The sequence below is a fragment of the Lissotriton helveticus genome, chromosome 1_2 (genome assembly GCF_964261635.1).
Source record: "Lissotriton helveticus chromosome 1_2, aLisHel1.1, whole genome shotgun sequence".
NCBI classification, from domain to species: domain Eukaryota; kingdom Metazoa; phylum Chordata; class Amphibia; order Caudata; family Salamandridae; genus Lissotriton; species Lissotriton helveticus.
This window is the reverse complement of record NC_136058.1, coordinates 375,117,244-375,143,265: the sequence shown is the minus strand read 5'-3', so window position 1 is coordinate 375,143,265 and position 26,022 is coordinate 375,117,244. Positions and strand designations below refer to the sequence as shown.

The window sequence follows — 26,022 nt, the reverse complement described above, 5'->3', positions numbered from 1 at the left end:
TATTCTGTATTGTTAGTTGAACAGTGTCTGAAAACATGGAGTTCCTAAACTGAAAACATGCCAATCAAACATTTACTCTTCATTCTGCTTTCCAGTGTCTTTGATACACATACTGATATATTAAATGCAATAATATTTACTTGCAATCAGACTCGTATCTAATATACACGGTATCATGTGAAAATACAACACACTTAGCATACTGCTCTTGCGCATCAATCGTCATGATTGTCAATCATTTCCCCCTTCTTGTACGCAGACTAACCTAAATGTTGACACTCGTCATTAATATGGTGTGGTATAACTTGTATGTTGGATCATTGGATATGGCTCTTGAGTAGAAAAACAAGCTAAGCTGGTATTCTGGATTCTTATCCGGGCTTCAGACCATAGTTTCTTCATGGTGCTGTTCTTCAGATAATTGGTTGAGTGCTAAGACTCATTCCTGACGCATTTCTGTGGAATGACAACTCTCAGGACAGATGCTCAGAAGCACAGAAAAATTTCAAATGACTTGTATTTTTTGTAGATGTTTGTCTTCCTTATCTGTTTCTTGATTCACAGTTCAAACACCTTCGTTGGTCTACTGTGCTTATTCACTTCTTCAACAGTAACACTGAGACAAGTTCAAAATCTACTCAGTATTGGGATCTGAACCAATCCACTGAGAAAACAAGACGTTAAATATCCTAGTGTTTGCAAAGCTGATCCTACTGTATTTGAATGCATCTAATATTCTATTCTCAGCTGCTTTTACATGAATAACTGATGCTATTATGTGTGAAACATGAAAGATAGTTTCTATGCTCTAGTAAAGTCTGGCGCGTACGCTGTTTATAATAGCTAGTGTTGTTGATAGTAACATTAAGTCCTGTTTGAATAACAATGAAACTATGCTTGTTCATTTCTCAAAGCTTGCATACAAGAACTTGTTAGTAAATGGCCAATGAAGCAAGAGGATTACTTCTTGTGATGAAAAGGTGTAATTTATGACCACAATGAGCAGGTGCCTCACTCACGGGTACTAGATAATTAGCCTTTATTTGAAAGTTGAAAGAGCTACTTTTTGTGATTCTCACTACATTTGTACTGTTTCCCACTGTATATATCTCTGCTATTTTTTGTCTCATAGACCCCTTTAGTTTACGAGTGTTATTTGAGATTTAGATAGCACAAACTCTCCCGAAGATTTCAGGTGCTTTACATGAGCACCAGTTTTATTAGAGATGGACACATTGATTTTTGTTAGGCACAGGGAGATTAAGTGATTTGCCCTGAATCATAGGATGTTGAGTGTCGCTGCCTAGACTCAAACCAGTTTCCCCAGCTTCAAGGTCGACTGCTCTAGCCGTAAGGTGACATCCTGGTTGTTGCACTCATCATATAATTGTGTTTTAGCAATGAAAAACGTTCACAATTGACTAAATATGCATTTAAGTGTACAGGCTATTTCTTCAGCTACCATTACAATAATATTGGAATCTTCAAATACGATTGTATGAATTTGTTTCCTAATATGAAAAAAAAACTAGGTAAAGACAATCAGGTTCTTTAAGGGGGACCTAATGGACATAGAATTGATACTGTATATAGTTACACTATCTAGGGGTATGATATGAGCAGAAAGTTGCTCTAAAAACTCTGCATTGTTTTTGCAACACTGTTTCAGAACACTAAGTAGATATTCTAAAAGTAGAGCCAATATTGACAAATATGAGCTCTAGACGTTTAGGGACAGGATGAACCCGGTTGTGAGGGATATTATGGGAAAATGTCTAACACACATTTTATCCTTCCTAAGTCTTGTCCTGGTATATCCATTGTAAGTTAGAGTTTGGCCTTTCTAGGATAGGGCTGTTGGTCGACTCTCTTGTTATCAACTATTGCTATAACCTTTATGTATCCTGATTGAGCTCTTCTAAATTTAATCTATGGGAGCAAGATTGCAAATGAGCACCTCCATGCTCCGATTACTTCTACCTAGAATTGGTTGAGCTGGAAGGAGGGTTCTTCGCAGGTGCATTAACGAGAGTTCTTCTTCTGTCAATATGTTCAGAATACAGATATTTATGAAGTTGAAAAGGGAGGAAGCTTTACGGCAGATATATGGAATAACTTCTGTGAAATATCAGGTAATTTATGAGCTTCCACATGTTTTTTGTTATCTCTTTCTGATATTCATTTTAGTTCATCAAATGAAACTCTGCCATTGGGTCTCCTGTGGAATCTGTTTTACATGTTTTATGAGTTAGCCCAACTTTTTAAAGGGAATATGTAAATTGTTGAAACCTTGTTCCTTTGAGTACATTCTATAGTTGAAACATGCCTCATTGTCTAGCAGGAACAAATGTGCTGCAAATTTGTATTGTGACTAAATTTGTACAATGCATGTTGCTACAGTTAAACTATAAGTAATAGAGGAAACATTCCTCCCTTTGTGACCTAAAAAAGTACAAAAAGTCTCTATTTAAGATGGGCACTTTTAAGTACAGGGTTGGAATGAAGGAGGCCAATGAGCTTGACTAATATATTTACTTTCTGGTTTGAGGGCATCACTGGCCACAATCTTTATTAGATCTTCCTTTGGAGACTCCGTAGTACAAGACACTGATATGATACCTGCATCATACATTATGGTGAACGTGCAGGTTTTTATTCTTCAGACAGTTATATATAGGGTATTATGTGACCAGTTTTAACAATGTTTATATCAATGGTGACAGCTAATGGCAATTTTTTCTCAAGATAAATATGTCATAATGTATTGTTAAAAATGTTTATTTAGCCAATAATAAAGTCTTAATTAACTCTGTTCAACTGTGTACACCACCCTATTTCTTATTTCCGGAGGCAACCTTCAAAATCTAAAATATTCATAATAAACGTATAGCAGTCATGTAATGCTTCGTTTTTTATGTTGCTTAATTGGTTCTAGTCACTATCCCAAAGACTGTTGAATGCCCATGCAGATAAAATGACGTCTAGGTTGAAATGAAAGGTGTGACACTTAAGCAGTCTTTACTGGGCCCTGGATTTGATATGCCAAGTCTTTTGAATGGACACCATATTGCAGTGGAAGTGCTATCAAGTTGCCCTAAGACTCAGTGCAGTCCCTCTTGTTTGTTCATCTTCCTTACTGCTCAATCAAGAATCTCAATTTTTGGAACAAATGTGTCATGCAGCATCCTCACTAAAAGCAAATGGTGTTTTGTATAAGTCCCCTTAGTACGTCTAAACTCGTAAACTTGTAAAGCGTTCTATCACCCATGAGGGTATTCTGGCACTGAGCAGGTTTGTGTGCCTAGCTCTGCCTGTGGAACTTTGCTTAGTTGATAAGCCAGGTCTTTGGCTTCTTGCAGAATTCAAGAATGGAGGAGGGGTATCTGATGTGGAGTTTATGGCCATTCCATGCTTTAGGAGCAATGTAAGGGCATGCTTGTTCTCCTGATTGGATCTGTGCATGAATGGTATATGTACGTGTAAGAATCCTACGGAGTTGAGGTCTATGGGTGGGTGGTGGAAGATGTGACTGTTCAGGTAGGTGGGAATTGAGTTCTGTGGCGTCTTGTATCTGTGTGTGAGGAGTTTAAATTGAGCGTGTTTGTCTGGAGCCAGTGTAGTTCCCTAAGGAGTGGTGTGATGTGAGTTCTGTGTGAGAGGTTGAGCATGATTCTGGCTGCCGATTTCTGGATGGTTTATAGTCTTCTAGTCCAACTTGCTGGTGACTAGGTCATGAATGATAGGTTTTATAGTGTTGCTTGAAAACCATTTGAAAGTCTTCCTCAGCATCTACAGGGTGTGGAAGCAGGATGCACCCACGGCTTTGAATTTTGCAGTCATGTCCATTTTGCTGGTGATTATTCTGAGGTTCCTGGCATGGGTTCTGGGTGTGGATCACAGTTTGGCCAGCCACCAGTTGAAGTATCACAGAGAGGTGTTCTTGCTGAAGATCACTACTTTTGTCTTGTGGAAGTTGAGCTTGACACAGTTGGCATTCAGCCAGTTTGGTCATGAAGAAGGTGAACTTAATTCTTGTGTTGCGGGTCTTGTCCGAGAGGGAAAGTATGAGTTGTGTGTCTTCTTGGTGATGATTTGTTGTTGTGTACTTGGATAATGTTGGCCAGAGGAATCATGTATGCGTTGAGGAAGGTAAAGCTGAGCGATGAACGTTGAGACATACCGCAGGTAAATTTGCGGGCTTCCAAGGAGTAATGTGCTAGGCTGAAAACTTGTGTTATATGTGTTAAGAAGGAGCAGATCCACCAGAGCACGAGTCCTTGGATGCCAATCTCGTGCATCTTGCTAGAACCAAAAGAATTGTGAGACTGGTCTTGTTCCCGAGTCGTAGAGCAGTTGTTAATGGTCAACAACTTGAGACAGCAATTGGAAATGCAGGTTCAAACAGGATCTGCATTTAACAGTTTCAGAGACCCAAGAAACAGTTGTTATAAGCACAACTTTGAGGTTGTGGCAGATGCGCAGCAGTCACGCTGCTATACAGCATGGCTCAGACATATTGACAAAGCCAACAGCTCTCACATAGGCCAATGCCTGTTATACAAGTCTTAGAGTACTCTTTTCAGAGGCTATTTGTTTGCATAAACCTAAATCCTGGAATGCACTCGGTTTCAGATATAGCTCCTGGTGGCCTCCAAGCAATGAATGTTGAACTTCACATTAGGAGTTGTTGAAAGTTTTTTTTTCTTTGAAGGAACCACAAGTAGTTCTTCTTTTTTAATACAAGGAGTTATTGTTATTGCACTTGCTCATAGGTTACAATTTTCATCAGCTATTCTTCTTTTTGCTCATCAACAGGTAATGGGGTCAGGGGAGCTTTGTGCTTTTTTCTCCCAACTTCCCACTGGCATGGCATGTGAGACAGGGCTTACAGAATGCATCTTAGGTCGTCTTTATCTGGGGTCAATAAAAGTGGGCAACCAGCCTGGCAGAGGTCTTGTCTTGCCCTAGAAGTCCTGCCAGGGGTATATCATGAGCCAAACCCAGTAGGAAGGCCCTGTAACATTAGGGGACCACCAGCACAACGGCTGCCCTAGAACCAGGAGCCTTACACTCACTATATAGGAGGTCATTCTTCCAATAGGACAGGTGATCTAGAGAGGTGCCACCTCCTGCCTGGACTTTGGCTTGCCACCTCAAGCCCTCTAGAGTTGGGCACTCTTTCTCCATCTTGCAGAACTCCCCCCTGGTGGGCCCACCCACAACTTGCCAACCAGCAAGCTCAGGCCGGTCACTCCGAGCGGCAATGTCTTCACTGCTTGGCTCAGCAACTTCCTCCTCAGGTGCCCCAATCAACCTAGACTAAGAGATCTTCAGGGGCTGATTTCCCACACCCATTGCCCCTTTCTATCTTAACAGCTGTTAGGGCCATTGTTCCAGGCTCCAAGCGCTCTTGAATCCCTTCTTGAGCAGCCATGGACCTCATACAAACCCACTCAGGCAACCCCAACATCTCCAAGGGTGACCTGAGCTCTACCTCCCTCCAGGTAGTATGCTCCAGGTCATTGCCTTACAGTCTACAGGCATGGCAGGTGTTAGATTTGGGGGTCTCTGGTTGGCACAGGTACGCACTTGTGACAAACAGGGACCCTCTCCTCTAGTCAGGGCAAGGGAATCACCCCTTAACCCCTTCGGTGCTCATGACGAGCTCAGCTCGTCATGCAGCACAGTGCTCGTGTGCTTATGACGAGCTGAGCTCGTCATGACCCCACCCGTTTTTATTGCTGTCCAGCACAGCAGGGGAATACCTCAAGCAGCGATGAGGTTAAGAATAACCCCTTCTCACCCTCTAGGTGGCGTGGCGCAAGCAGTCAAGGCTAATCTCAGGAGCGCTAAGTTAATTAAGCATTTATGATCACATACAGTAATAATAATGACCCCCCCCATAAATGGACACCAGGCTGTAATTTGTATGAAAATACTGGTACTTTATATAAAAATAGTAAAGTGAAGGATTATCACAAGACCATAAATAACATTCACTTTGGGATGCACACAATACTTTGGAATTGAGGATATAGGCTTTCTTGTTGTAAGTGTCTGTAATTGGGAAGAACGTTTCAAACAGGTAACACAAGTCTTTCTTTTGATGTCTCAGTGATGAAAAACGAGGCTTGCTTATAACGTTTCACTAATGCACAAAAATGAGGCTTTCTTATAAAATACTTCAGTGATGTAAAAATGAGGGCTTCCTTAAAGATACTTCAGATTCCCCCAAATGTGCAGTTCATGGCTGCAGGGCGACCCGAGGGGGTAACCGCACAATTCTGGCCTTCAGTTAAATGTCTACCGGACTGTTCCGTCCGGGGGCGTACATAGTACCTGCTGATGCTCTTTCCCATGCGGGGTGCGAGGCGTACTCGGGACGCGGTGATCACAGGGCCGGTCCGGCTTGTGGCAGACGTCCTTGAGTACAGGAAGGTTCCCCCAGAGGCGGCAGCGGCACGGGGCGGCCTGTACACATGTACAGTGCGGCTCTCGGGTGCGGCGCAGCCTCGGGGACAAGGTGCGGGCAAATGGTAAGCTTCAGGCGTACGGGGCAGAAGGGTACGCTTCAGGCGTTCGGCGAGAACCTTACTCCCTTCCAGGCGCAGTGCGAGTCGTACCCGGCTGGTAACAACACGCCGGTACGGCTTGCAGGATCACAGGGGGGCAATGCAGGTTTTCTAGTACGCCTCCAGCGTACTCGGCGTATGTGAGGCCCTTGGCGCACACGGAGTGCGGGGCATCCTGGGCAGGCAGGTGCGAGGCGTACGGCCACAAGGCAAGGCGGTACGTCTCGTAGGGCTCAGAGATGCAGGCAGATGCGAGGCGTACGGCCACAAGGCAAGGCTCATAGGGGGGCTCACAACAAAAGGCTGGTGCGATTGCGTACGATTCTGGCGTACGCCACGAACACTCTAGGGGCGCCCTGTGCAAGCGGGGAAATGCCTCTTCTTCGTGAGGCACGGCGCACAGGAGATGGTGCGCTTCAATGCACGAAGCGTCTCCGGTGCTGCGGCACTGTCACTCACGATCTCTCCCCCCAGTGGGGATGCGGCAGGCAGTGCGGGGTCCTTCATAGGAGGGCGAAGTGGGTGTGGGCAGCACAGCGATACGGTGCGAGGACGGCTCAAGGCAGAGCAGGTCACACGGGGCGGGCAGGCACAGGACAGCTTCGCGGAGGTCCAGGGACACAGGACGCACTTGTAGCGGCTCCAGTGGCAGGGGGAGAGCCAAGCAATTTCTTCACGGCTTTAGCAGGCAGGCAGAGTCCAATGTTCCTCGGACTCAGGTCAGGGGGCCAGCTCTCTTCCAGGCCCTTGGAGATGAGCTGTGAAGCACACGTGTTTGTAGCAGAATAAAAGCAAAGTCTTTCAGGATATCTTCCTCTCCTTTGGCAGCAAGGTTCCCACTGCAGGCCAGTCCCCCAGGATAGGGACAGTCTTTCTCCTTCAGCTTCCTTGGTTCCTTCTCCTCAGGCAGAGGGGTCGTCTTGGTTCACAGGCAGGATCTAGTTTCTTGGGATCAGGGCTCCTTCTTTTATACAGTATTTCTTTTGTCTTGGCAGGCCAGGGGGGCCTTTGCATAGTTCCTTTCAGTCTCTGAGCACTTTGTTTTGCAAACTCTGGTCTTTCTCTTCAGTGAGCAGGGCAGGCACATCAGACGCTCCGCAGGAGGTGGATCCAGCATTGTAGGGACAAGTACAGCTAGGAGTACTCTGTTGACAGTCTTCCCTCTTCCTGGACCAGGTGCAGGGCAGAGTCATCAGTCGCTCCCCAGGGGGCGGAGCCAGCATTGTGGTGGCAGAGCACAGCCCTATTCAGAGTCAAGGGGCACTCCCAACACCCATCCTGGTGTAATCCCTCTATTCACCACCTGTCATCCCCAGCCCTGTCACTCACAGAAACCAGACGGCAGATACACATAAGAGCAGAGGCTGGCTGAAATGGCTAGGCAAGCAAATACTAACTTTCTAAAAGTAGTATTTGCAAACACAGGATATTAAAATAAACTTTACTAAAAGAAGTATTGTATTATTCTGAGTTCAGGCATACTAAACTTAACTTTCTACCATGTTCCCTGAGCCTGCTGGGATTATAGAGTGTAATAATTCCAGCAGCCCATTCTGGCCTATAAGAACAGGTAGCCTTACAATAGTGACAAAACGAAAATGGCTGTAATTCACTATTAGGACATGCCACACACATCAGGGCTTGTCCTACCTTATGCTTACAATGCACCCTGCCCTTGGGCCTACCATAGGGGTGACTCACATGAAGTAAAGGGAAGGTTTAGGGGCTGGCAAGTGTGTGCACTTGCCCAGCCAGCATGACAGGACCAGACTGCACGCGGGTACTGCAGTGGCAGACCCTAGACATATTTTAAAAGGCTGCTTCTGTAGGTGGCCCAATCAGCGCTGCGGGCCCACCAGCAGTATTTGCCCTTAAAAGCCCTGGCACTCCTGGTGCACTTTACTGGGGACTAACAGTAAGTCAAATGAGCCAATCATGGAAATCAATCACAGGTACACTTTACATTGGGAGCACTTGCACTGCGGCACGGATTGGCCGTGGCGCAGTGCCCTGAGCAGCTAACACCAGCAAAACATCTGAGGCACATCAGCAAAAAGTGGAAGGGAGACTCACGCCAAGGTGCCAGGTCTAACACGTGTCCCCTCCAGCTGAAATGTGGGGAGAACTACCCTACCCCAGGGAGTTCCTCATCACTAAGGCGGAAAAACCTGGACAGACCATCAGCATTGACGTTATCGGTGCCAGGGCGTTGTTCCACCGTGAAGTCCATACCCTGTAGGGCGATGGACCACCTCAACAGTTTTGGGTTCTCACCCCTCATTTGCATCAACCATCTGAGGGGCCTGTGGTCTGTCTGAATCCGGAAGTGAGACCCAAACAAGTAGGGTCTTAGCTTCTTCAATGCCCAGACCACAGCAAAAGCTTCTTGCTCAATTGCACTCCACCTCTGTTCCCGTGGAAGTAACCTCCTACTGATGAAGGCTACGGGTTGGTCCCAGCCCTCCTCAGTCATCTGTGAGAGAACAGCCCCTACACCATGCTCTGAAGCGTCTGTTTGCACTAGGAATTCCTTGGAGGAGGCAGGAGCACGGGCGCCGTGCACATGGCAGCTTTCAGGGTGTCACAAACGCTTTCTGACAGGTGTCAGGCCAGATCACTTTCCTGGGTTGCTTCTTAGACGTCAGTTCTGTTAAGGGGGCAACAATGCTGCCATACCCCTTGACAAACCTCCTGTAGTACCCTGTGAGTCCTAAGAAGGCCCTCACCTCAGTCTGTGTCTTTGGGGCTTCCCAATTCAGGATGGTTTCAATCTTGGGTTGTAGGGGCGCCACCTTGCCGCTCCCCACTTGGTGTCCCAAGTACACCACGGAACCCTGCCCGATCTAACATTTGCTTGCCTTGATCGTGAGGCCTGCCTTGCGCAGCGCCGTCAACACTTCCCAGAGGTGGCACTGGTGTTCTTCCCATGTGCTGCTAAACACTGCAATGTGATCTAGGTAGGCGGCACTGAACTCATCCAGCCCAACCAACACCTGGTTGACCAACCTCTGAAAGGTGGCAGTGGCATTTTTCATCCCAAAGGGCATAACCCGGAACTGGAAATGCCCATCTGGTGTGGAGAATGCTGACCTTTCTTTGGCCCCATCAGTCAGGGCGATCTGCCAGTACCCAGACCGCAGATCAAACGTGCTGAGGTACCGGGCAGCCCCTAACCGATCTATGAGCTCATCAGCTCCGGGGATAGGGTGCGAGTCAGTCTTGGTGACTGAATTGAGTCCTCTGTAGTCCACACAGAACCGGAGTTCAGGTGTGGCTCCCGGCGCTGCAGCCTTTGGGACCAAGCCCACTGGGCTGGCCTAAGGACTGCTCGAGGACTCAACCACCCCAAGAGCAAACATCTTTGAGACCTCCTCTTTGATGCAGGCTCTGACCCTGTCAGTTACTTTGTACGCCTTGTGCTTAACAGGTAAGCTGTCTCCTGTGTACACATCATGGATGCACCAATCTGTGGCACCAGAAACCAGGGAGAACGGATCAGGGAACTGCCCCAGAAGGTGGCGGCAGTCTTCCTTTTGCTCAGGGGTCAGTGTGGGTGAGAGGTTAACTCCATCCACTGACCCATCTTTCTCTGATGCCACCAGTAGATCAGGAAGAGGCTCAGTCTCCTCCTCCATCCCATCATCTGTGGCCAACAGCACGCCCACTTCGGACCTCTCCAAGTGGGGCTTAAGGCGGTTAACATGTAAGACCCTCAAAGGGTTCCTGGGGGACTGCAAGTTCACCAGGTAGGTGACCGGACTCTTGCACTCCACAACCTCAAATGGACCTGTCCACTTATCCTGAAGTGCACAAGGCTCCACTGGGGCCAAGACCCACACCTTTTGTCCAGGCTGAAGCTCTACCAGAGTGGCATTCTGGTCGTACCACCGCTTCATCTCTTCCTGGTTGGCTTCCAGATTTGCCTCAGCAAGTTGCCTGAATCGCCTGGTCTGGTTTCTGAAGGCCAGCATGTAACTGTATACATTCTGGGGAGGTTTCCTGGGAGATTGCTCCCAGCCTTCCTTTACCAGACTCCGAGGTCCTCTGACTCGGTGTCCATACAAAAGCTCAAAGGGGCTGAACCCTAGAGACTTCTGTGGCACCTCACGATATGCAAAGAGAAGGCATGGTAAGAGGATGTCCCACTTACGCCTCATTGGTCCTTCTAGGCCCATTATCATGCCTTTTTGGGTTCGGTTGAATCTCTCAACCAACCCATTTTCTTGGGGGTGGTAAGGGGTGGTGAACTTGTAGGTTACACCACACTCTTGCCAAAGGGATTTCATATATTTGGATATGAAATTGGTGCCCCTCTCAGACACCACCTCTAGAGGGAATCCCACGCGGGAGAAACTTCCCACCAGTGCCCGTCCTACCACGGGGGCCGTCACTGTCCTCAGAGGGATGGCTTCAGGGTACTGGGTGGCATGGTCCACCAAGACCAGGATGAACCTGTTGCCCATGGCTGTCTTGGGGTCCAGAAGCCCAACAATGTCAATACCCACTCGCTGGAATGGGGTACTGACCCCAGGGAAGGGCTGGAGAGGAGCCTTCTGCTTCCTCCCACTCTTCCCACTTGCCTGGCAAGTTTGACAAGATCTACAGTGAGCATCTGAGCTCCTACGCATTTGGGGCCAATAAAAGTGGGTGACAAGCCTGTCAAAGGTCTTGTCCTGCCCCAAATGTCCTGCTAAGGGTACATCGTGAGCCAGCCCCAGTAGGAAGGCTCTGAACTTCTGGGGTACCACCTGCGCTCGGGCTGACCCCGGTTCAGCAACCTTAGGCTCTGAATACAGGAGGTCATTCTCCCAGTAAATAAGATGTGTACCAGACTGATCACCATTGGCCTGGTCTGCAGCCTGCTGCCGTATACCTATGAGCGAAGGGTATTCTTTCTGCTCCCTGCAGAATTCCTCCCTGGAGGGGCCTCCTTCTTGCTGCCAATGGGTCAGCTCAGGCAGGTCCCCCAGTTCGGCTATATGTTCCCCCGTAGGCTCCAGGGCATTCCCCTCAAGGTCTGCTTCCTCCAGGGCCTTGGGAACTTCAGGGGCCGGTCTCCCGCGCCTCCTGTGCCCTTCCTCTAAGGCTGGGTCCTGGGCCTCTCCCTCAGGCTCCAGGACTTCTTCAACACCCCTACTGGCTGCCATTGACCGGGTGGTCACGCACGCCCAGTCGGGTAAACCCACCATCCTCAGATGAGTTGCTTTCTCCACCTTTTCCCAAGGGGAGCTCTCCATGTCATTCCCTAGCAAACAGTCAACAGGCATGGCAGTTCTCACAGCAACCTGCAGAGTACCAGAGAACCCCCCACTCAAAAGGAACTTGAGCCATTGGACAACGTCTCTCTGAGTTGTCAGCATTGACAACCCTGCAGTAGGCATGGGGTACAACCTGCTCTTGAGACACCAGGTGCTGCCTCACTGCAGTCACACTGGCTCCTGTATCTCTAAGAGCCTCTACTTTCTTTCCATTGATGGTCACTACCTGCCTATATTTCATGGTGTTGGAGGGCAGGTAGTTCTCAGGGACCATTTCACTGTCTCCTAAAGAGACTAGGGTTATCTGAACAGGATCTCCACCCCCTTGGACTTCTACTTCCTCCCCAAAATTAACACTAGCCATTTGCCGGGGCGGAGCACCAGCGGGTGCTGGTTTTCCAAACAGGCGACATTTAGGATCTGTGGCAAAATGACCCAGGTCACCACACTTGTAACATTGGATGGGCCCTCTTTGAACAGGATTACCTGTCGGGGCCCCGGTCTGTCTCTGGGGTGGGGAGGCTGAGAACCTTTCCCTTGGGTTCCCTTGGGGATTACTTTGGGGGCCTTTTTGGAACCCTCTCTGTTTACCCCTGTCCCCCCCACTCTTCTGCTGTGGACCCTGCCCACCCTTGGCTGAGTCTCCCACTGGACCCTTGTGGACCCTGGTGCTGAGCCAGCGAACTGCCTCCTCAGCAAGCTTCCTAGGGTTGGACAGCTTGCTATCAATTAGGTGCTGGCGTAGCTCAGGAAAACAATTACTAGACAAGTGCTCCCATGCCATTAAATCAAGAAGCCCTTGAAAATCATTCACTTTGCTACCCTTCACTCAACCATCCAGTGCTCTGCAGAAAAAGGTTACATATTCCACATACGTACCCCCAGGAATCTTAGTACAACCCCTAAACCTCTGTCTATACATTTCAGGAGTTAACCCAAACCTGGTCATTAAGGCTTCTTTCATGTGGGAATAAGAATTGGTAGCTTCAGAGGGTAGATCTAGCAGAGTGTCCCGCCCCTCAGTAAGGAACCGCCCCCACAACCCCACTCCCCAATCTCTCTCAGGGACCTGGTGGGAGGACATGGCTACCTCATAGGCCCGGAACCACTGCCCTATGTCATCCCCCTTAAAGTATTCCTTTACCACATCTTTAGGCATGTACACCCTTGACTCTACCTGCACCGGCATTGTGCTGCCACCAGAAGGAGTTGTTGCCAAACCTTTCGCTTTCAGCTCCAACTCCTTCAATTTCACTTCATGTTCCAACAGGATTTTTCTCTCTTCTATTGCCAATCTTTGTTGTTCCATCTGTCCATTAAGTTACGCCATCTCCACTTCATGGGCTCTGGCTGCTGCCCTGTCTGCCAGCTACTCTGGTGACAGGACTCTGCCAACTTCATGGATGCTTTCTGGGGGTAAAATTTCCCCCCCATTCTCAGGTGCCCTTGACTCCATCCAGGCCCTCAGCGCCTTTTGACAGTGGGTCTTGTTTCTGCATCCGGTCTGGGAAATTCCAAACTTCCTGCAGAAGCCTCTAAGTTGCTCCAACTTGTAGCTCTCAAGTTTTTCATTTTCCCACTCTACTTCGTCTATGTTACTTCCACCAGAGACTATGGATGCTGCCCTCTCTACAGACTTTGGGCCAGGCATGATTCAAAAAATGGAGATCTCTCAGTAAAACAAAAATCAATAGTATGTGGCTATGTTATAAGTCTGCTCTCACTATGTTCAAGTTCAAGTTCAGTGATTTGTATAGCGCACTACTCACCCAGAGGGTCTCATGGCGCTTGGGGGGTGGATGCTTTACTTATCGAATAACCAGGTTTTTAGCTGCTTTCTGAAGGAGAGGTGGTTCTGTGTAAGGCGGAGGTGGGTGGGGAGAGAATTCCAGGTTTTGGCTGCTAAGTAGGAGAAGGATCTACCCCCCATGGAGGATCTATGGATGCGCGGAATTGCGGCGAGGGCTTGATTGGACGATCGTAATTGGCATGTGGGGGTGTAGAAGGATAGTCGTGTGTTGAGGCATTTGGGTCCTAGGTCGTAGAGGGCCTTGTGTGCGTGGGTGAGGAGACGGAACGTTATTCTCTTGCTGACGGGGAGCCAGTGGAGGTCTTTCAGGTGACCGGAAATGTGAGCTTGACGGGGATGTCCAGAATAAGTCTGGCTGAGGCGTTTTGGATGCGTTGGAGTTTTTTCTGTAGTTTGGCTGTGGTTCCGGCGTAAAGGGTATTTCCATAATCCAGTCGACTAGTGACTAGTGCGTGAGTGACTGTCTTTCTTGTTTCGGTGGGGATCCAACGGAAGATTTTTTTCAGCATGCGTAGGATGTTGAAGCATGAAGAAGAGACTGCGTTGACTTGTCTGGTCATCGAGAGGGAGGAGTCTAGGATGAAGCCCAGGTTACGTGCGTGATCCGTTGGTATGGGTGCGGTTCCGAGGGCCGGAGGCCATCATGAGTCGTCCCAGGTAGAGGGGGATGAGCCTAAGATGAGGACTTCAGTTTTGTCTGAGTTTAGTTTTAAACGGCTGTTCTTCATCCACTCGGCTACTTCTTTCATTCCTTCATGTAGATTGGTTTTGGCGGGGTTTGGGTCTTTGGTGAGGGAGAGGATCAGCTGGGTGTCGTCTGCGTAGGAGATGATGTTGAGGTTGTGTTGTCGCGCGATGGATGCGAGGGGACTCATGTAAATGTTGAAGAGGGTGGGGCTGAGTGATGATCCTTGTGGTACGCCATAGATGACTTCGGTGGCTTCTGATTTGAATGGGGGGAGGCGGACTCTCTGGGTTCTTCCGGCGAGGAACGAGATGATCCAGTCCAGAGCTTTTCCTTGTATTCCGACGTTGCTGAGGCGTTGTATGAGGGTGCTATGACAGACTGTGTCGAAGGCGGCGGATAGGTCAAGTAGGATGAGGGCAACTGTTTCTCCATTGTCCAGTAGCGTTCGGATGTCGTCTGTAGCAGTGATGAGGGCTGTTTCGGTGCTGTGTTTAGCTCGGAAGCCGGATTGTGAGGGGTCGAGGGAATTGTTGGATTCGAGGAAGGCGGCGAGCTGACTATTGACGGCTTTCTCAATGACTTTGGCAGGGAATGGGAGGAGTGAGATGGGGCGGTAGTTCTTAAGTTCAGAGGGGTCTGCTGTGGGTTTCTTCAGAAGGGCGCTGAGTTCGGCGTGTTTCCAGCTCTCCGGGAAGGTAGCTGAGTTGAAGGAACAATTGATGATATCGCGGAGATGGGGTGCTATGATGGAGTCTGCTTTGTTGAAGATGTGGTGGGGACATGGGTCGGTTGGAGAACCTGAGTGGATGGAGTTCATCAGGCGGATGGTGTTTTCAGTGGTGATTGGGTTCCAGGCGTAAAGGTTGTGAGAGTGCTGTTTTGGTTCGGCGGTGTGTGGAGTGGACTGTTCTTCGGACTGGTTTTCAAAGCTGTTATGTATGTCGGCGATTTTGTTGTGGAAGAAAGAGGAAAGAGAGTTGCAGAGTTCTTGGGAGGGAGTGATGTCGTTGGTGCCGGCGGTGGGGTTGGTGAATTCTTTGACGATGTTGAATAGTTCCTTGCTGTTGTGGGCGTTGTTGTCGAGTCGATCTTTGAATGCTGATTTCTTGGTGGAACGGATCAATTGGTGGTGTTTGCGGGTGGCGTCCTTGAAGGTGGCCAGATTTTCGTTGGTTGGGTTTTTTCTCCAGGTTTTCTCGAGGGTACGACATAACTTTTTGGATTTCTTAAGGTCATCGTTGAACCAGGGGGCCTTTTTGCTACCTTGTTTGATCTGGTGGTTTTTCAGGGGTGCTAATTCGTCAGCGCTGTGAGTGATCCATTGTGTGAGTTTGGTGACAGCTTGGTTTGGGTCCGATGATGTGGCAGGAGGGTTTTGGTTAAGCGATGTGAAGAGTTGATCGGTGGTGATTTTGTTCCAATTTCTTCGAGGAATAGGTTGTGGGGGGTTGTGGGTCGTGGTCTTTTTGTAGCTGAAGTGAACGCAGCTGTAGTCCGTCCAATGGAGAGCTGTGGTGTGGTCGAAGGAGATGTGTTTGCTGGAGGTGAAGATGGGGTCGAGCGTGTGTCCGGCTAGGTGGGTGGGGGTGTCGACAAGTTGTTTGAGTCCGAGGTTGGCCAGGTTGTCCAGAAGGGTGGTGGTGTTACAGTCGTTTTTCTTTTCCAGGTGGAAGTTGAGGTCTCCCAGTAGAATGTAGTTCTCGGAGGTGAGGCTAATGAAGTCAGTGATGTCTTCGTTGAATTGTGTGCGGGTTCCTGGTGGTCTGTAGATGAGGGTGCCTTTAACTGTGGTCCTGGGGTCGGTGTGGATTTGGAAGTGAAGGTGTCGCGAGGTTATCGTCGGAGCTGGTCGTGATTCGGATGGTGTTCTTATGGACGATGGCGATGCCTCCTCCTGTTTGGTTGGTGCGGTCTTTTCGGATGATCTTGTAGGCGTCCGGGATGGCTATAGCGATGTCGGGTGCTGATGAGGCGTTAATCCAGGTTTCTGTGAGGAAGGCGACGTCCGGTGATGATGTGTCGAGTAGGTTCCAGAGTTCAGGGGCGTGTCTGTGGATCGAGCGGGTGTTCAGCAGGATGCACTTCAGGTGGTTAGAGTCGGAGCTGTGTTTGGGGGGAAGTGGGATTGGCGTGGGTTCTGATGCAGGTGAACTTGCAGGAGTGGCAGGCAAATGGTCCATGGGTGTGCCCTGCGGCAGCTTCGCAGCATTGAGGAGTGCGTCCGGGGTTAAGGGCAAAGAGGGTAACGGCGTCATACGTTATGCGGGTGGAGTGGGTATTGCGAGGGCCAGGGGGTCTGGTGCTGGGTGCGGTCCAGGCGCGGATGGGCGTAGACGGGCTTACCTTTGGCGCACCTTTGGCGCGCATAGGGCACGACCGCTGCGCGTGACCGCTGCACGTGACCGCTGCGCGCAGATGCGTCTGTCATAAGTGGATGGTGGAGGGGGGAGGGGCGAGGGAGGGGCAGCTGGGAGGCGGGTGCGGGCGGAAATCCGGTCAGGGGGGCACAACAATAACAACAAAAGGGCAGCGAGCCAAAGCGGAAAGGACTGGGGCACAAACAGAAACAACGCAAAGCAATATTAACAATCAGACACAGAAGAAAACAGCAGGCAGCACAGCACAACTGTAAAAGCGCACTTTGGCAATCTAGCGCTACGATATGTTCGGCAAAGCAATTTGATTAGGCACCAATCAGGCAATCTAGCGGTACGATATGTTCAACAGAGCAGATTAATTAGGCAACAATCAGGTAATCTAACGCTACGATGTGTTCAGCCAAGCTAAATAAATTAGGCAACAATCAGGCAATCTAGCGCTGCGGTATCAATCGGATAAGTTAATATTGCAGAGGCGCTTGTGTGTGCAAGGCGAGGTAGCGGGTTGCAGTCAGGCTGTAAGCGCTACGATACCAGGCGGTCAAGGCAGGGCCGGGAGCAGTGTGCGGAGCGACCGCGTCTGAAAAGGATGATCAATAATTTACTGGACATAAACCATAAATGCAAATTCGAAAATCCCTTCCGCTGCGTCCAATGTTAGATTCGGGGGTCTCTGGTTGGCACAGGTATGCACTTATGACAAACAGGGACCCTCTCCTCTAGTCAGGGCAAGGGAATCACCCCTTAAGAATAACCCCTGCTCACCCTCTAGGTTGCGTGGCACGAGCAGTCCAAGCTAATCTCAGGAGCGCTAAGTTAGTTAAGCATTTATGATCACATACAGTAAGAATAATGACCTCCCACAAATGGACACCAGGCTGTAATTTGTATGAATATACTGGTACTTTATATAAAAATAGTAGAGTGCAGGATTATCACAAGACCATAAATAACATTCACTTTGGGATGCACACAATACTTTGGATTTGAGGATATAGGCTTTCTTGTTGTAAGTGTCTGTAATTAGGAAGAACATTTCACACAAGTCTTTCTTGATGAAAAACGAGGCTTGCTTATAACGTTTCACTAATGCACAAAAATGAGGCTTTCTTATAAAATACTACAGTGATGTAAAAATGAGGCCTTCCTTAAAGATACTCCAGATTCCCCCAAATGTGCAGTTTGTGGCTTTAGGGTGACCCGAGGGGGTAACCGCACAATTCTGGCCTTCAGTTAAATGCTTACCGGACTGTTCCGTCCGGGGGCGTACACAGTACCTGCTGATGCTCTTTCCCACGCGGGGTGCGAGGTGTACTCGGGACGCGGTGATCTCAGGGCCCGTCCGGCTTGTGGCAGACGTCCTTGAGTACAGGAAGGTTCCCCCAGAGGCGGCAGCGGCACGGGTCGGCCTGTACACAGGTACATGTACAGTGCGGCTCTCGGGTGCTGCGCGGCCTCAGGGACAAGGTGCGGGCAAATGGTACGCTTCAGGCATACGGGGCAGAAGGGTACGCTTCAGGCGTACGGCGCGAACCTCCCGCCCTTCCAGGCGCAGTGCGAGTCGTACCCGGCTGGTAACAACATGCTGGTACGGCTCGCAGGATCACAGGGGGGCAATGCAGTGTTTCTAGTACGCCTCCAGCGTACTCCAGCGTACTCGGCGTATGTGAGGCCCTTGGTGCACACGGAGTGCGGGACGTCCTGGGCAGGCAGGTGCGAGGCGTACGGCCACAAGGCAAGGCGGTACGTCTCGTAGCTCTCAGAGATGCAGGCAGATGCGAGGCGTACGGCCACAAGGCAAGATGGTACGTCTCGTAGGGGGGCTCACAACAAAAGGCTGGTGCGATTGCGTACGCTTCTGGCGTACGCCACGAACGCTCCAGGGGCAGCCGGTGCAAGCGGGGAAATGCCTCTTCTTCGTGAAGCGTGGCGCACAGGAGATGGTGCGCTTCAATGCACGAAGCGTCTCCGGTGCTACTGCGCTGTCATTCAGGATCTCCCCCCCCGTGGGGATGCGGCAGGCAGTGCGGGGGTCCTTAACAGGAGGGCGAAGCGGGTGTGGGCAGCCCAGCGACACGGTGCGAGGACGGCTCAAGGCAGAGCGGGTCCCATGGGGCGGGCAGGCACAGGACGGCTTCGCAGAGGTTCAGGGACACAGGACGCACTTGTAGCGGCTCCAGCGGCAGGGGGAGAGCCAAGCAATTTCTTCACGGCTTTAGCAGGCAGGCAGAGTCCAATGTTCCTGGGACTCAGGTCAGGGGGCCAGCTCTCTTCCAGGCCCTTGGAGATGAGATGTGAAGCACAAGTTTTTGTAGCAGAATAAAAGCAAAGTCTTTCATGATGTCTTCCTCTCCTTTGGCAGCAAGGTTCCCACTGCAGGCCAGTCCCCCAGGATAGGGACAGTCTTTCTCCTTCAGCTTCCTTGGTTCCATCTCCTCGGGCAGAGGGGTCGTCTTGGTTCACAGGCAGGATCTAGTTTCTTGGGACCAGGGCTCCTTCTTTTATACAGTATTTCTTTTGTCTTGGCAGGCATGGGGGGCCTTTGCATAGTTCCTTTCAGTCCCTGAGCACTTTGTTTTGCAAACTCTGGTCTTTCTCTTCAGTGAGCAGGGCAGGCACATCAGACGCTCCGCAGGAGTTGGAGCCAGCATTGTGGGGACAAGTACAGCTAGGAGCACTCTGTTGACAGTCTTCCCTCTTCCTGGACCAGGTGCAGGGCAGAGTCATTAGTCGCTGCCCAGGGGGCGGAGCCAGCATTGTGGTGGCAGAGCACAGCCCTATTCAGAGTCAAGGGGCACTCCCACCACCCATCCTAGTGTAATCTCTCTATTCACCACCTGTCATCCCCAGCCCTGTCACTCACAGAAACCAGACAGCAGATACGCGTAAGAGCAGAGGCGGGCTGAAATGGCTAGGTAAGCAAATACTAACTTTCTAAAATTAGCATTTGCTAACACTGGATATTAAAATAAACTTTACTAAAAGAAGTATTTGATTATTCTGAGTTCAGGCATACTAAACTTAACTTTCTACCATGTTCCCTGAGCTTGCTGGGATTATAGAGTGTAATAATTCCAGCAGCCCATTCTGGCCTATGAGAACAGGTACCCTTACAATAGTGAAAAAACGAAAATGGCTGTAATTCACTATTAGGACATGCCACACACATCAGGGCTTGTCCTACCTTATGCTTACAATGCACCCTGCCCTTGGGCCTACCATAGGGGTGACTCACATGAAGTAAAGGGAAGGTTTAGGGGCTGGCAAGTGTGTGCACTTGCCCAGCCAGCATGACCGTACCAGACTGCACGCGGGCAGACCCTAGACATATTTTAAAAGGCTGCTTCTGTGGGTGGCGCTGAGGTTCTGCAATTCTCGAGTCTGACTCCATTTTGTACTGTGCCACTATTTTGTGTTGCCCTCACGTAGGCCTGTAACGGTAACCTGGCGAACGAAGTGGCCTGGCCTTCTTAGTTCATGTATACATTAACTAGGTTCCTTTTGACTCTGAAATGAACTGTAAGAGAGATCTTTTGTTCCTGCCAGTTGGTGCATGTGGGTATGAGGGTTTTAGGTGAAGTGTAGGCGTGAGAAGATAGTGCAGTAGTCCGTCTCTCCAACCTAGGGGGAACAGTGTATCCTTTTTGTTCTGACTAGTTCAAGGTTTCCAACAAGTACCTAGGGGTAGGGGACGTGGTACGTTTCCCCAGAATGAACGTTCCTTTCCCCCTCAGAGTTCTATAAATTATTTTGACCAACAGAATGTTCCGACCGTTCAGTCCGCTCAGTACTACACTGATGATTATTATGTTGGAAGTGAGAGTGCTGGTTTTAATGATAGTTAGGACAGCCATGGACAAAGGGAGGGAGTAGAGTCAGTTCCAGTAGACCAGAGTGGACCTTATGTTGAAGTAATTACATCAGGTGTGGCAGAACTTTTCTTTTAGATACTGGTGCAGCAAAGAGTTCTATCATGCACTCTAAACTCCCTGGCGCACCCTTGTCTGGCTTGACTAATGTTTCGGTAGGATTTTCTGGCGCCCCAGTTCGTAACCCGGATTCTTGTCCTTTGCCCCTTTCTATTGGTCCTTGTGAATTGGAGGCTCCCCTTATTCTAACGACTGGCTGTGGCGAGAATTTGTTGGGTTTGGACTTATTGAAAAGATTGCATGCGACATTACATTGTTCTCCTTTGGGAGTACATCTTACAGTGGGTAAGAAAGTGATTTCCCCGATGTATCAGTCTAAGGATCACCTTCCACTGGAACTGCGTTCTCTCCCTGATACACTTTGGGCTACAGGTACTAATGATGTTGGTCTCTTGCAGATTCCACCTTACGTTGTTACCCTTAAGTCGAATGCTAAATTACCTCGCATTCCTCAGTACAAAATTTCCAGTGATGGCGAAAGAGCTCTTTTAGCGATTATCTATGATTTGGTTGAGAAAGGTGTGGTTGTAGAAACGAGAGGTAATGTGTGTAATAGTCCTGTTCTGCCTGTCCTTAAGCGTACTGACTCTTCTCAGCCACCTCTGTATCGGTTTGTGATTGTTGTGCCACAGTTTCCTGTTGTTCCAGACATTACTGCTTTATTGACTATGATCCCTGCCTCAGCTGCTTGTTTTTCTGTTATTGATCTGAAGAACGCTTTCTTCAGTATTCCGATTGCTGAGGAAAGTAGGGATATTTTTGGCTTCTCTTTAGGAGGCCGCAGTTTCCGGTTTAAACGCGCTCCTCAAGGTTATTGTCAGAGTCCCTCCATTTATAGTCAGGCTTTGAAAACTCAGCTTGATACTTTTGCAATGCCTTCTGGTGCTACTCTTATCCAGTATGTTGATGATCTGTTGGTTGCTGCTGATGATGAAGAGATTTGTAAAGAAGTTACTCTTTCTTTGTTGCGACACCTGTCTGACCTTCATCATAAAGTGTCACCTTCGAAGTTGCAATATTGCCGGCAAGAAGTGACCTACTTAGGTCATCTCTTGTCGAAGGAGGGAAGATGATTGACCCAAGAGCGTATTCAAGCGATTGCCCAAATGACTGTGCCATGCACACAGAGAGAGGTGCGTGCCTTCTTAGGTATCACCTCGTATTGTAGACAGTGGATTCCGAATTTTTCTTTGCTAGCGAAACCTTTGTTGGCACTTCCTCTTAAGGACACACCACACCCTCTTCCTTGGTCTGACGAATGTCAGAAGAGTTTTTCTGAATTGCGTGATGCATTGTGTTCTGCTCCGGTGTTGGGTACCCCCGACTATAGTAAACCCTTTATACTTTATGTACAAGAGAGAGAAGGTTGTGCGTTATTGACGCAACAATTTGGAGACAAGCAGCGCCCATGTGCGTATTTTTCAGCCACTTTAGATCCGGTAGCTAGGGCATTGCCTAGTTGTCTAAGAGCTACAGCGGCAGCGGCTGTTTCTATCCAACAGCCTGCTGGTTTGGTGTTGGATAATACATTGATTGTGATGGTCCCACATGCAGTGGATACCCTATTGAATTGAACAAAGACTCAACATCTTACCAGTGCACGTTTTTCAGGTTATGAGTTGACGCTTGCCATGTGCACATCAAGCGGTGAAACACATTGAATCCAGCTACATTGTTGCCAATTTTTGTAGAGACAGATGCTCAGAAACAGCATGACTGTTTTCTCCGGACAGAGGAGGAAACGAAGGGTAGAGTTGATCTGAAAGATACTCCTCTTTCGAATCCTGATGGTACCCTATGGGTAGATGGTTCGTGCTTTAAGCTTCCGAATGGAGAGACGACTGCAGCATATGCTGTCACAACTTTGCACACGATTGTTGAAACAGCACGTATTGCACAGAATTCAGCACAGGCAGCAGAGTTGATAGCATTGACTAGAGCGTGTGTGTTGTCAAAAGGAAAGAGAGTGAATGTTTTTACTGATAGCCAATATGCATTTGGAGTGGCTCACAGTTTTGGTTGTTTGTGGAAAGAAAGAGGATTTCTTACTTCCCATGGTACGAAAATTCAGCATGGACAATTAGTGAGTGAACTTCTTGAATCACTTACTTTGCCGACCCAAATTGCGATAGTAAAGTGTAGTGCGCATAAGAAGGTTACGGGTGATGTGGGTCAAGGGAATGCGTTTGCAGATGAAGTAGCGAGAGAAACGGCGAAAGATGTGACGAGTCGGATGTATGTAGCAGGTCCTGCCAGATGGGTTGTGGAAGGAGGAATGGGTGAAGATACTACAGAAAGTGTGAAGATGATTCAGGCAGAAGCTACTGAGAAAGAATTGAGTATGTGGAGAAAGAGTACGGGAATGTTGGATTCAACAGGCTGTTGGGTTGAGTTGTCAGAGCACCTGCGATGGTTGTTGCCGGATGCATATGTGCTCCCGCTGGTTACCATGGCTCATGGGCTGGCTCACATTAGTTCAAAAGGGATATGTAAGTTGTTGGCTCCGGTATGGCAGAATGGTGGAATTCCTAAGTGTGCTGAGAATTTGGTTAAACACTGCATGATTTGCTTGATGCATATTCCTGGAAAGGGAACCCCAACTCCAGCGGGTCATTTTGCTCCTCCAACGTATCCGTTCGAGGTGCTGCAGATAGACTACATTCATATGGAAAGATGCAATAACTTGAAGTATGTCCTTGTGGTTGTTTGTGCCTTTTCCAGATGGATAGAGGCCTACCGCCAAAAGGATAATACTGCCTTGTCTACAGCCAAGGTTTTGCTCAAAGAATTTTTTCCCAGATATGGCTTGCCGAGGATGGTATCTAGTGATAATGGAAGTGAATTTATGGGTCAGATTATGAAGAAAGTATGTGCGGGTCTGGGTATTAAACAGAAATTTCACACTGCAAATCACCCCCAGTCAGCAGGCCTGGTCGAGTGCTATAATGGCACTCTGAAGCTGAAGTTGGCCAAGGTGCAAGCGAGCTCTGGTCTTACATGGTCCGATGCCTTACCATTGGCACTTTTGTCCACGAGAACGACAGTACATTCTCGTGTGGGACTTAGCCCATACGAGATTGTTTTGGACGCCCGGCGAATGTCTGGGGTGTGCCGAGGCCTAAGAAGTACAGTGATATCGAGTACCCTATGTTGGTTAACTACTTACATGATTTGACTGCTAAATTGCGTGTTCTTCACCAACAGGTCCATGACACTTTGCCTTCAGTTTCTGTAGACGCAGGCCACACGATTCAACCTGGCGACTGGATTCTAACCAGGAATTTCCAGAGGTCAAAGAACTTGGAACCAAGATGGACCGGCCAATACCAAGTCCTGTTATCAACTCGGACTGCTATTAAGGTGTTCGGCAAGAAAAACTGGGTACATGGTACCCATTGCAAGAAGATACCTTTGCCCTTACCGTACGATAAGTGGGTCCGGGAAGGTGTTGCCGATTCCAAGAGTGAAAGGGTTCCAAGATTTGTACCTTTTAGCGATGCACATCTGGAATGGACTCAGTCAGAACGTGCGGATAATGAAGTCTTGCAGGAAGCTGTGCCGCCGTGTTTGAGATTGGATACTACGCATCCAGAGACACTCCTTCAGGATCAAACTGTGCCTGGTAAAGAACAATACAACTTAAGGTCTAAAAAGGACAAATAAAATGTGAATTTTTTTGTGAATTACACTCTTTCAGACAAGAGACTATTTTTCTTTTTCTTTTTTGAACCACCATCTGGGTTCAGCTGCAGGGTCGCGGTATAAGACTTAAGGGGTGGCCCGCGTATTGACGAAAGATCTGCGGTTGTAGGGACGTCTAGGACGCCTGGACGCACACTTGAGTGAAGAAGGAAAATTGCCGCGAGCAGCACGTTAGAGGATGGGGTCTGTTGTAACTGAAAGAAATGTTGAGAGAATAGATCTTAAGACAAGGTTTTGTCCATTGATATATAGCAAATGTTTTATAATATTGTGCTTTTTGATGTTTTTAAGTATCACATTAGCTTGTGTGGGTTGGATTGTCTATGTTACACAACAGACCTCTGCACCCACCTCCCAACCTATGCTTTCTTTCACTACTGTTTCTTTGCATCAGTTTTATATGTTGCCTGAACATGAACAAACAAGGAGATCAGAATTTGTGAACAACTCGTTCATACAGTTGTTGCATCAGCATCAGTTAGTAGTAAATACCACTAATTGTTGGGTTTGTGGTCTTATGCCTCATACGACAGATAAAGGTATGCCATATTTGTTTTTGCGTTTTTCTTTTAATGGGTCTGTGTGGGCTTTACAGACCATGTTTATCTATGCAAATGAGGTACGCCCCTTACGTTCTCTTAAAAATAACTCCAGCAATAGTGCCTTGATAAGGGGAATAGTAGCTATGATATGAAATATTGATGCATATAATGCTATCCCTAAGGATGAGGTGCAGGCTTATGTTGGTTGGAACCTGACTGGATATAGTACCAGCTTGACAGAGAAGGAGAGACAAAAAAGGTGTCCCCCTATTTGGATTGTACCCCACCGAGGCCATTTTTGTTTGCAAGGTACTGGTATTTTGTTTGTCATGACAAAGCCTACACATGGTTGCCACCTGATTTTTCAGGAACATGTTATGTGACATTTTTGCTTCCCCCTACATACACTACTGCTTCAGACTATCATAGAACATAGATATAGTAGAGGTAGAGGTATGGTAGAGGTGTCTTCAATAAGGAAGATACTGCAGCACACAAAGTAGGAGATTTCTTCAAGGGCTTCCTGCCCTTTTGGGGTTCTATGATCAATAGTAGGCATATTCGAAAGCTTGTCCGCGTTGTTGAAGCTACTATTATTGAGACAGCAGGTGCTCATAGTAATGTTACAGCTGAGCTTCAAGCGGACCGCCTTATGACTTTGCAGAATCGTATGGTTCTAGACATCATACTTGCAGATCGAGGAGGAGTATGTAAATTGATTGGATCCAGTTGCTGTGTTTACATACCAGATAATGCCCCTACAGTATACCAAGCCTTCTCTAGGTTGCATAAGATCTCTGGGTCTATCCATGTAGACGAAGGAGACTGGTCATTGACGGGATGGTTTTGAGGACTGCTGTCTAAGTGGGGATGGAAGATTCCGACATTCCTTGGTATGGTTTTAGTCATCCTTTTCTCTTGTTGTCTTTGCATCCAGTGTGGTCCCGCCATTTGTAGTCTTTGTGCGACTATGTGTGTTCGGAGATCTGTCCCGAGAGAAGTAGAGAATAATAAAATGATGCTACGGCAACACTTTGATGACCTAATGAATATTGATATAGACCTAGATTCAGATTAACATGAGTCTTAGGTTATTGCCTATGTAATGGCAAAAGGGGGGTCTGAGGTTCTGTAATTCTCGAA

The 26,022-nt window shown here is 48.4% G+C and overlaps 1 protein-coding gene across 2 annotated transcripts in view; it reads left to right on the top strand.

Annotated features, from left to right (window-relative positions):
- The window catches only part of LOC144805992 (uncharacterized), a 308,819-nt gene that overhangs the window by 163,687 nt on the left and 119,110 nt on the right, over nt 1-26,022 (top strand). Inside the window, exons 5-6 of one of the 2 annotated variants that reach the window (XR_013605657.1) lie at nt 2,057-2,132; nt 23,840-24,286. The gene's annotated coding sequence lies outside the window, so the exon portion shown is untranslated. Of the gene's footprint in view, nt 1-2,056; nt 2,133-23,839; nt 24,287-26,022 lie in introns of those variants that run through there. The other variant, XM_078672472.1, reaches the window with a different exon arrangement.